This window comes from Enhydra lutris, unplaced genomic scaffold (assembly GCF_002288905.1).
Source record: "Enhydra lutris kenyoni isolate GAN:26980312 unplaced genomic scaffold, ASM228890v2 scaffoldscaffold74, whole genome shotgun sequence".
Classification (NCBI taxonomy): Eukaryota; Metazoa; Chordata; class Mammalia; order Carnivora; family Mustelidae; genus Enhydra; species Enhydra lutris.
Window position 1 is genome coordinate 5,516,586 of NW_019154158.1, and position 12,041 is coordinate 5,528,626.

Genomic DNA, 12,041 nt, shown 5'->3' on the forward strand with positions numbered 1-12,041 from the left:
GTCTCTTTAATTCAAATGATGCCTTGTGATATCTCTGCCCGGAGCAATGTGACTCTCATGACTAATGGCGCCAAAACCATCTATTTCAATACATTTGTCAATATGTCATGTTTGCAAAAATGTGTCAGTGTTCTGTGTTACATAAGTTGAGCTAGATAGTTTCCTGGCTGGATTTACTGAGTTTCGCCAGACAGTTAACATTTCAGCCTAACCTCAAATTATTTTCTCTTTAGGGGCGCCTGGGTGGCTCAGTTGGTTAAGTGACTGCCTTCAGCTCAGGTCATGATCCTGGAGTCCCGGGATCGAGTCCCGCATCAGGCTCCCAGCTCCACGGGGAGTCTGCTTCTCCCTCTGACCTTCCCCTCGCTCATGCTCTCTCTCACTGTCTCTCTCTTCTCTCAAATAAATAAATAAAATGTTTAAAAAAAAATTATTTTCTCTTTAAAGAAATAGAAGCAAAGAAATTGGTTCTCATGTACATATATTAAATAATTTACAAAAGTCCAGAATTCATATGTGTAAAATGAGAATCATGACATTGGTAAAAAGAAACACCCTTTCATCAAAAAGTTATGGTAGGGGTTCCTGGGTGGCTCAGTGGGTTAAGCCTCTGCCTTTGGCTCAGGTCATGATCTCAGGGTCCTGGGATCGAGTCCCACATCAGGCTGTCTGCTCAGTAGAGAGCCTGTTTCCCCCCACCTACTTGTGATCTCTCTCTGTCAAAAAAATAAATAAAATCTTTCAAAAAAAAAACAAAAAACCACAGTATATGGTAGGGATGCTTGGATGGCTCAGTCAGTTAAGTGGCCAACTACACAAACAAAATCTTTAAAAAAATAAAAATTAAAAGCTAGGGAGATAGATCAAATCACCAGGACGTACACTTTAAATATCTTATAATTTTATGTCAATTATAATTCAATGAAGCTTTAAAAAAAGCTAGTAGAATATAAATATGAGAGAGTGAAACTAACATTCACTGACTACCTACTACTTGCCAATGTACTTGGATCTCTCTACATTCATGCACAAACACACACACACAACAATCTCATGTAATCTTCAAGCAGTTCCTGCTGCTGATACGTCCCAACTTTTCCATCAACCTGATCTCGCACCAGGGTTCCCCCGCACAAACTCTCTCTTTAAGGATAGTCCTGCCCACACACACCCCACCTAAGGCTGCTCGTACACTTTGACTCATGTTGTCCAATTTGACAAGAACCTATTGAATAGCTACCAAGATAGATAATACAAACGCATAGAAGATTGAGTCCTTTATCTAAAGAGTTGCCAATATCTGGGTAGCTGGCTGGCTCAGTTGGTAGAGCGCACAACACTGGTTCTCAGGATGAAGAGTTCGAGTCCCATGTTGGGCAGTAGGGCCTACTTAGAAAAAATAAACTAAAGCGCCATCAATCCCATTTGAGAAAATAAGTAGGCCTTAAAGAACTAGCCTACTCAAGGGAGAAAAGTTACATACAACTTGGGACATATAATTTACTATCTAAACCAAGTCATTTTTGAGACTATGAAGAGGAGGGATATTAATATGCTGAGGGAGTAGGAGTGAAAACTGGACAGAACAGGACATATAGACCCCATAAGGAGATTAGATCTGGGTAACCCTTTGTGGGCTGAACACCATGACAGACAGGGGTTTGCATACCCAGAACAGGAAGTAGGACCAAGTTAAATCAATCTGCATGATAGAGAATTTGATGTTCCCAAAGGAAATTCTCAGAACAATGGGAAGCAGTCACGAAGCTGGGTGTAGGTGGAAGAGCGTCAGAGAGAGAAGACCTTGGGATTAAGGTAAAAGGGAAGTTTGGGGAAATCGAACCACTTACGGATTTTAAGGTGCTTTCTTTGAAGCATATGAACACCTTCTAGTTTCTCCCAACAAAATCTTCAATAAAACCTAGGCTGCCCATCACTACTCTTTTGTAAATGGATATTTTGGGAGAAATTGGAGAGACTGAGTTCTGCTTTTGGGTTGATGTGGGAGCAAAAACAGACATGGCTACCTGAGCTAGAGCACAAGAGACCACCGCACCAGGGTTCATCAACCAAAACAACTCCTTGAGTGTATCCTATATGTTAAACACTAGATGCTTTATATACTTTTTCTTTTTTTTTTTTTTTTGAAGATTTTATTTATTTACTTGACAGAGAGAGAGAAGGCACAAGCAGGAAGAGTGGCAAAAGGAGAAGGAAATGCAGGCTCCCCACTAAGCAGGGAGCCAGACACAGAGCTCGAGCCCAGCATCCCGGGGTCACGACCAGAGCCAAAGGCAGACGTTTAACTGACTGAGCCACCCAGGGGCCCTGCATTTTCATTCATCTTTAAACAAGCTTCAATCCTTGTGTGATGTGCAAGTGTGTGCTAAAGACTGAGTCTCCTTGCCTCTGTGACCTCACTGCCTGGTTCAAAGGAGTACATGTGTATTACATGGATGCCAGTTTGAAAAATAAAAGCAGGAGCACCTGGGTGGCTCAGTGGGTTAAAGCCTCTGCTTTCGGCTCAGGTCATGATCCCAGGGTTCTGGGATCAAGCCCCGCATCCGCATCGGGCTCTTTGCTCAGCAGGAGGCCTGCTTCTCTTCCTCTCTCTCTCTGCCTGCCTCTCTGCCTACTTGTGATCTCTGTCAAATAAGTAAATAAAATCTTTAAATAAATAAATAAATAAAAGCAGAAAGTTTAGGGGACATCAGATTTCCTTGGGTCTCAACTAAAGAGACCTCAGCTCTGGGCAACTTTTTTACATAATCACATTAGAAGTTTTTCATGGCACTATTTTCTATTCATTTGCCTCTGTGCCCTAGGTGTTCCATATAAAACCACCGTCTTCTTACCACTTCCACCCACACTAAAAACCTGCAGCATAGCTCCATGAACAACTCTTCGTATCTGTAAAGTTCTGAAGTGTCTGTCTCTGCTTTCTCATTCAATGAATATTTATTGACTATTGTGTTCAAGGAACAATGTCTTCTGACGTCCCCCGCAGCCGCCTTGAGACCCAACGCAAGAAATAAACAAGGCGCTATTACAAATGCACACCCAGACTCTGAATAATGACGGGTGAGGGTGCTTCCAGCTCTGCTTCTGCAACTTCTGCTTTCAAAATGATTACAGCCTGTACTTCCCGCATCCCGACTTTCCCTGGGCCTTTTAAACTCTTATAACTTGGGCTTTCAGCATGATTAAGGCAGCTAGAAACAGCATTTAAAAGTCAGGTTATTAAAGTTTAGGAAAAATTTGTTATTCTTGGTATGTCCTCATTCCAGCTTCTTTGGCTAGTGAGAAGTGACTACAATACGTGAGAAGTAAAATGTGTCCTCGGACCAGCAGAACCGAGGAACTTGACCGCTATGACAAGTTGCATCACTCTTCCTTATAAAACTAAACTGCATAGAAATAGAAGTTCAGTTTCCGACTCAATGAGGAAGTTTACAGAGCTGGTTCAGTGTAGAGAAGAGGGCTGGTGTGAGGTGGGGGAGCCTGGAGACACACAGGGATGGAGCCCTCCTCAGAGGAGTTGTAGGAAGGTGTGGTGTTAAGGAGAAGTCTCGAGAAAGAGGGATTGGTCAAAAGGCAAATACTACAGTGAGGTCAGTCGATGTCAGAGCTGACTAGCATCCATTAACTTTTTTATATGGAGGATAACAGGAGCCAGCAAAGAAAAGAGCTAGGTTGCACTAGATTGAACAGGGCATGAAGGTAAAGAAGTGGAGAGTGGGGGTGCCTGGGTGGCTCAGTGGGTTAAAGTCTCTGCCTTCGGCTTAGGTCATGATCCCAGGATCCTGGGATCAAGCCCTGCTTTGGGCCCCCTGCTCAGTGGGGAGCTTGTTTCTCCCTCTCCCCCACTCCCTGCTGCTGCTCTCTCCCTCTCTCGTCCTCTCAAATAAATAAAAAATCTTTTTAAAAAAAGAATAAAATGGAGTCATCAAAAATATTTATTTAAAAAAGTGGAGAGTGGAATATAAACTACTCTTTTTGAAGAATTTGAACTATAAGGGAAGACCAAGACAGGAAGGACAATACCTAGAAAGAGATACTAGGGTGAGAGGAAGTCTTTTCAAGATGGCAGATGTCGGGGCACCTGGGTGGCTCTGTGGGTTGAGCCTCTGCTTTCAGCTCAGGTCATGATCTCAGGGTCCTGGGATCGAGCCCCACATCGGGCTCTCTGCTCAGCAGGGAGCGTGCTTCCCCCTCTCTCTCTGCCTGCCTCTCTGCCTACTTGTGATCTCTCTCTCTCTCTCTCTCTCTCTCTCTGTGTGTCAAATAAATAAATAAAATCTTTAAAAAAAAAAAAAGGTAGCAGATGTCTCTAGGTTTGAGGAAAGAGCCTATGGACAGAAGAGGTTGAGGACATAGGCTAGGGAAGGCGTAACTGTGAGGGTAAGATACAGGAAAGGATTGGATTCAGAACAGGGGAAAGAATTAGCCTTACAAGAGGAGGGACAATTCCATAAAACTACAGGGAAGGACATTATGTTGGTCAGTGGGAAACACAGGGAATGGAGGGTTTCCTCATTGGTGCTTTCAATTTTCAAGATAACTAGTAGATTGTGGGGTTGGAGCATTGAGAATAATGGTGAATGTTTAAATGAATCCCTAGGGAAATGGGAGACAGCTGGTTAGGGATATAGGCGATGCTGCAGTAAGCTAACTCAATGTAAGACCTCAAGCTCAATATTATAGTGGCAAGACTGACTGCTACAATGGGTTATGTGTCTGTCCTCTCCTGGGAAGAAAGTGAAGGCAACAGCCAGTTGATAGATTGGAGGAAGTGAAGGAAAGGGTCAGTGGACCTGCAGAATACACAAGGTCAAAGAACAGGGATTTAGGAGGACAAAACTGAGAGACCTAGAAATATCATGTAAAAGAAAGAAAGAAACAAGGTTTCAGAGAAGGAATGTTAAAAGTCCAGTCTGAGTTAATGACCTGTGGCTGCCCAAAACAGAAATAGTCACGGAAGCTGGGGAGATCAAGAAAGTTCGGGGGTTCCTGGGTGGCTCCATCAGTTAAGTGACTGACACTTGGTTTCAGCTCAGGTCATGAACTCAGGGTTCTGAGATCGAGCCCTGTATCAGCCTCTGCACTGAGCATGGGGCCTGCTTGGGATTCTCTCACTCTCTCTCTGCCCCTTCTTTCCTCCCACTTCCCTCCCTCCCTCTCTCTCTCCCTCTCTTAAAAAAAAAAAAAAAAAAAAAAAAAAAAAAGAGGGGGGCCTGGGTGGCTCAGTGGGTTAAAGCCTCTGCCTTCAGCTCAGGTCATGATCTCAGGGTCCTGGGATCGAGCCCTGCATCGGGCTCTCTGCTCAACAGGGAGTCTGCTTCCCCATCTCTCTCTCTTTCTGCCTGCCTCTCTGCCTACTTGTGATCTCTGTCTCTCAAATAAATAAATAAAAATCTTTAAAAAAAAATAAAAATAAAAATAAATTTAAAAAAAAGAAAGAAAGAAAAAGTGTGAAACTAGGATATCATATCATCATCATGGGCACTGAAGACACCTAGACTGATGGCAGAACTGTGATGGAGAAGACCATAAGTCAGATGGAAAAAATGTGGTGGATATGGTGGGCATTTGGTTTTTGACTACCCAGCTCTAATTCTTCCTCTTTAAATATAACACCTTGAGGGGTGCCTGGCAGGCTCAGTCAGTAGAGCACACAAGTCTTGATCTCAGGATCATGAGTTCAAGCCCCACATTGGGTGCAGATTACTTAAAAAAAAAAATAAAATCTTTAAATAATAATAATAAATAAGTAAATATTGCATCTTGATTTCTCCTCAGGGAATCACCTCTCATGGGCTGCAGGCTAGATGGGTGTGTGTATGCCAGTAACTTGCCCTCCCCTAGCCAAGAGGTGGGCATAGTACCACAGGTTAGACCAGCCGAAATCTCTCTCTCTCTCTCTCTCTCTCTCTGTCTCTTTCTCTCTCTTGACTTTGAGGAGTACAAGGGAGTACAAATACAGAGCATGATCAAGACACATTTATTTCAGAGTGGCACTCTGACAAACCCATCAATGAGTTCTTGCTACTGAGATTATCCAAGCCTGGCTCTTTATCCTTGAGCTCTACACCCTACCCTGCAAAATTCTCCCCATAAACCATCTTTTCGTTTGGGTTAACCAAAGATAGTTTCTCTTGCTTACATCAAGAGAACCCTTACTAGGACCCTTGAAAGGTGACTATACATCTTGGTTAGACTGGGGAAGTCCTGGCTCATGCCTATGGCCACAGTGTCATACCTGGTTTCGCATTTATCCAGGGTTTTTCTTTTTTTATTATTTTTATTATTTATTTATTATTAACATAAACACAAATGGATTTGGAAGAGTTCACTTTGTATTCATACCTTCTGCCATGCTTGTCTAGTAGCACTGAAGAGAATTCTTGCTTTCCCAGATAGTTAAATCTACCAAAAACCCAGAATGAAGACAGCTCTCTTTTCTCAAATCTTCACAGGGTGTTCAATGATAAAACAACACACCAAGTGTGCTTGGACATCTGCTTGTCTGATGCTCCTCTCTCTCTGCCTCCCTCTCTGCCTGCTTGTGATCGCTGTCAAATAAATAAATAAATAAATCTTTTTTAAAAAATAAAATAAAAATAAAAAGTTAATGAAACTTGCAAATATTTGTTGACACCTAGAGGCCTTAAGAATACCACTGACCAACCCAGGAAGGTTGAAGAAGCATCTATCTCTTCTTGAAAAGTTAGCCTTATTGGGGCATCTGGCTGGCTCAGCTGGTGGCACGTGCAGCTCTTGATCTGAGCGTTGCGAGTTTGAGCTCCACACCATATGCCATTATTTTATGAAGACTGTACTCAAAGACAAAGACTTAACACCGGCAACTGCAGATGATACATTTCCATCTCACTGTGTGAAGAGTCACTCTGCATTTTGAACAAATGACAGTTTTGATTCCAAGTTTAATCATCCACATGCGAAAAATGAAACCACAGTTGTTGATGTGTCAACTCATTAGCAGAAGAATTTCACTAATGGCTAATAATGCCATTTCATGTCAGTATCATCATGTGGCTCAAGTAGAAAATGAATTAATTACAATAATGCTTTGATTTTTTTATCCAATTATTAAAATGAAAGTAAAGTTTTTGAAGTTAATTCTGTCAAAGATGAAAACATGCAACAGTGTAAAAGGAACTGTAAATTCAGCTTAAAAATCCAACATTACGGGGCGCCTAGGTGGCTCAGTGCATTAAAGCCTCTGCCTTGGGCTCAGGTCATAGCCTCAGGATCCTGGGATCAAGCCCCGCATGGGCTCTCTGCTCAGCGGGGAGCCTGCTTCCTCCTCTCTCTCTGCCTGCCTCTCTGCCGACTTGTGATCTCTGTCAAATAAATAAATAAAAATCTTTAAAAAAATAAAAAACATAAAATTCCAACATTAAAGATAAAATTATTTTTGAGAGTAATAATTACAAGTACAAAAGTAGAGAGAGTCCAGTGTCATGATGAGAACAATGTTTTCACTAAATTAAAAATCTGCAGTGGAGAAATGCACTTGGTCTTGGTTGTGGGACATATATCATTAATGATTGCTTCCCAACAAGCTGTGATCTGCTACCAACTAATGTAAAAGTTCTGTCAACTTTTACAAATATTTTGATTTATATACAGAGTAACTGAACTAAACTACTGAAATTTGTTGTGCCAAAACTGATGTTAAAAGTAAATACCCATGGGGGCGCCTGGGAGGCTCAGTGGGTTAAAGCCTCTGCCTTCGGCTCAGGTCATGATCCCAGGGTCCTGGGATCAAGCCCCGCATCAGGCTCTCTGCTCATCAGGGAGCCCGCTTCCTCCTCTCTCTCTCTCTGCCTGCTTCTCTATGATCTCCATCTGTCAAATAAATAAATAAAATCTTTTTTAAAAAATTAAAAAAAATAAAAAGTAAATACCCATGGAGCACTGGGTGTGGTGCATAAACAATGAATTCTGGAACATTGAAAAGAAATTTTAAAAATTTTTAAAAATTAAAAAATTAAAACCAATTTAAAAAGTAAATACATTTGGTACCTGGGTGGCTCAGTCGGTTGAGCGTCTATCTTCAGCTCAGGTCGTGATCCTGTGGTCCTGGGATCAAGCCCCACATCAGGCTCCCTGCTCGGCGGGAAGCCTGCTTCTCCCTCTCCCACTCCCACTGCTTGTTTTTCCTCTCTCGCTGTCTCTTTCTCTCTGTGTCAAATAAATAAATAAAATCTTAAAAAAAAAGTAAATACTTTGTTCTAGTAATTCCATTACAGAGTATTTTACCCAAAGGATACAAAAACACTATTTCAAAAAGATATATTCACCCCATGTTTATTGCAACTTTACTTACAACAGCCAAATTATGGAAGCAGCCCAAAAGTCCATTAGTAGATGAATGGATAAAGAAGGTGTGGTATACTGTACGATGGAATATTATTCAGCCATTAAAGGAACAATGAAATCTTGCCTTTTGTAACAACATAGATGGAACTAGAGAGTGTAATGCTGAATGAAATAGTCATTAAAAAGTGTTAAAAAGAAGAAAAATAAATGCATGCTTTGTGTAAAACTTGACCATATATAGTATGCCATGAAGCAAGTCTCAACAAATATCAAAGTCCTCTGCTGATAGTTCTCTCATCAAAAGATAGTTGTTCCACAAATCAATAACCAAATGGTTGCTAGAAAATCCTCATGAATTGGAACACACGGTAATAAAAATGAAGAAACTACTTCCATGTACCATACTATAGGCAAATTGTGTAAGCGTAATGCTGGGTAAGAGAAGCAAGATGTGGGAGAATTAAAATAGGTGAAACAAGACTCTATTTTTTAGAAATACAATCAAAAATAGTTCTATAAGATCTCACCTGAATGTGGAATCTTAAAAACAAAAACAAAAACCGAGCTCATTGATACAGAGAACGAATTGGTGGTTGTCCGGTGTGGTGGGGGTCCCGGCGGGGGTGCACAGAGAAGTGGATGAAGGGAGGCAAAAGGTGCAAGCTTCCAGTTATAAAATGAGTAAGTCCTGGAGATGTAACGTACAGCAGGATGACTGTAGTTAATACGGTGCAATAATACAGTATTGCATATTTGGAAGTTGCTAAGAGAGATCTTAAAAGTTCTCATCACAAGAAAAAATTTTTGTAATCATATATGGAGAGGGATGTTAACTAGATTTACTGTGGTGATTATTTCACAATACATACAAATATTAGATCATTATGTGGTACACCTGAAATGTCTAATACGTGTCAATTATATCTTAATTTTTAGAAAGGAAAGAAAATCGGGAGTAGTTCAACTAAAAACTAAAAAGAAAACCAAGGAAATTATTTTGACAAAAGTCTGGGTAGTGTGTCCCTCTAGATGGTCAAATGAGGATAGTATGCATTGGGTAGCAGTTGTTGACCAAAGTGAGAGTTCCGGGGGTATTCACTTTATAGTTATTTATTAAATTATATATATATTTAAAAATTATATATATATGCATATATATATGTATTTCTCTGTATGTACATTATATTTCACAGTAAAAAATAGGTTAAAATTAAAGGAAACAAAGAAATAAATACTTTGGGTACAGGGTTTCCTTTGAGGGAGATGAAAATGTTCTGAAATTAGACACTGGTTGCACACCTCTATAAACATACTAAGCACCACTAAATTGTATACTTCAAATGAGTGATTTTTATGGTATGTGAATTATATGTCACTGAAAAGACGTGACCACCAGTTGACCCGTGAGGTGGGCCCCAGTGATCACAGGATCCTCGCCCCCTCCCCTGTGCTTGGAATGTGGGTTCCCCTTGACTTTCCCACTCCCAGGGACTGCTCCGAGGACACAGCCTTGAGATAGCGATATGGTGTTGACAACACATGCACGGTATACGTGACTGAACCCAGCGTGGGCCTCTTTATAAACTCTTAAGATGCAATGAGCGGGTGCAGGGATCCATTCGTCTTGCTGCCGCCTAAGACAAGCCCCATATGGAAGTTCCTTTTGCTTATTAAAACTGCCACCCACCGCCCTGGAGTGGCCTGCCTCTTTCTTCAGTCTCTCCCCCACGCTCTGAGCACGAGGCCAGTTTTAGATTTCACCTGGGAAGCTCCCAAAAGGGTTTCTTTCTTTTTTTTTTTTTTTTTTAAAGATTTTATTTATTTGACAGGCAGAGATCACAAGTAGGCAGAGAGGCAGGCAGAGAGAGAGGAGGAAGCAGGCTCCCCGCTGAGCAGAGAGCCCAATGCGGGCCTCGATCCCAGGACTCTGGGACCATGACCTGAGCCGAAGGCAGAGGCTTTAACCCACTGAGCCACCCAGGCGCCCCCAAAAGGGTTTCAAATCAATAAAAAAATCATATAATTTTAAATATTTCAGCACCAACTTTCATTCCCAAAAATGTCCCGGTTTCAACAATAAATTATTTGGTCACCCTATATTTGGAACTATATACCATTTCACATGTGTTTTCTTTTTCCCATCGACATTATATCCTTAACATTTTTCTATGTTCAAAACCTTGAAAACATCCCATGGAGTTTTCCACTGAAGATGTGCACACCCACCACTCTGCCCTTGTCCCTGTCCTTCCTTGACAGGAGTTTAAAACAAACAGCTTATCTTGAAAGTCAAAGACAAAGATTTAATATGCTGTGCCGTGTTAAGTTTTGTTCTTTTCAACTGACGTATTGGTGCCTGAAAATTGTTTATATCCAACCCATTCCACAAATATTTACTGTATTTGATGTGGCTAGACCCAGGGCCACGTGCCCTGTGTACCAGGTACCTGGTCCCTCTCCAGAATGTTATAATCCACTGTGAGAGAGAAGGTGGTGGCTAGAAAACAGTAAGCAGCTCAGGAATAGTAACAGTGTTGATGAAATGCCACAGGAATTCCCAAGAGGGAGAGGCCACCTGGGCAGGTCATTCCAGATGGGAGAGATAGCATGTACTAAGGAACAGGATTTGGGATATTATTTAAAACCATAATCCAACTCCAAACCCTTATTTAATGTAGGTGTAAGGAGAGAACCAGATCTGTGGTGTTCTTCCATTTTGTAGACTTTTCTTTATCTGTGTGAGTGTATGTGTGCTCTTGTGTATCCTTTTTTATTTATTTTTCACTTTTAGGGAGAGAGTGATGGGGGAGGGGCAGAGGGAAATGGAGAAAAAAATCTCAGGCAGACTCCCAGCTGATCATGAAGCCTGATGAAGGGCTTGATCCCATGACCCTGATATCATGACCTCAGCAGAAATCAGGAGTTGGATACTCAACCAACTGAGCCACCCAGATGTTCCACATGAGTATCTTTTTTTTTTTTTTAAGATTTTATTTATTTATTTGACAGAGATCACAAGCAGGCAGAGAGGCAGGCAGAGAGAGAGAGCAGGAAGCAGGCTCCCCGCTGAGCAAAGAGCCCAATGTGGGGCTCGATCCCAGGACCCTGGGATCATGACCTGAGCAGAGGCTTTAACCCACTGAGCCACCCAGGCGGCCCATGAGTATCCTTTTTTAAAATCAAAAGTAGGGGTGCCTGGGTGGCTCAGTGGGTTAAAGCCTCTGCTTTCAGCTCAGGTCATGGTCTCGGGGTCCTGGAAACGAGCCCCACATCAGGCTCTTTGTTCAGCAGGGAGCCTGCTTCCCGCTCTCTCTCTCTGCCTGCCTCTCTGCCTACTTGTGATCTCTGTCTGTCAAATAAATAAATAAAATCTTTTAAAAAAATAAAATAAAATAAAAAGTAGACCACAATATTCAGACTGTTTTGTAGTCTTTTTTCCCTTTTGAAGAATATTGTGAATATATTTATGAAATTATTATACTAAATATAAAGGGTTTTTTTGTTTTTTAATTTATTTACTGGAGAGAGAGAGAGAGACAGAGATAGTGAGAGAGGGTAGGAGGAGGTAGGAGAGGGGAAAAAGCAGGCTACCCGCTGAGCAGGGAGCCCAATGCAGGACTTGATCCCTGCACCCCAGGATCATGACCTGAGCCGAAGGCAGTCACTTAACCAACTGATCCACCCAGGCACCCTGG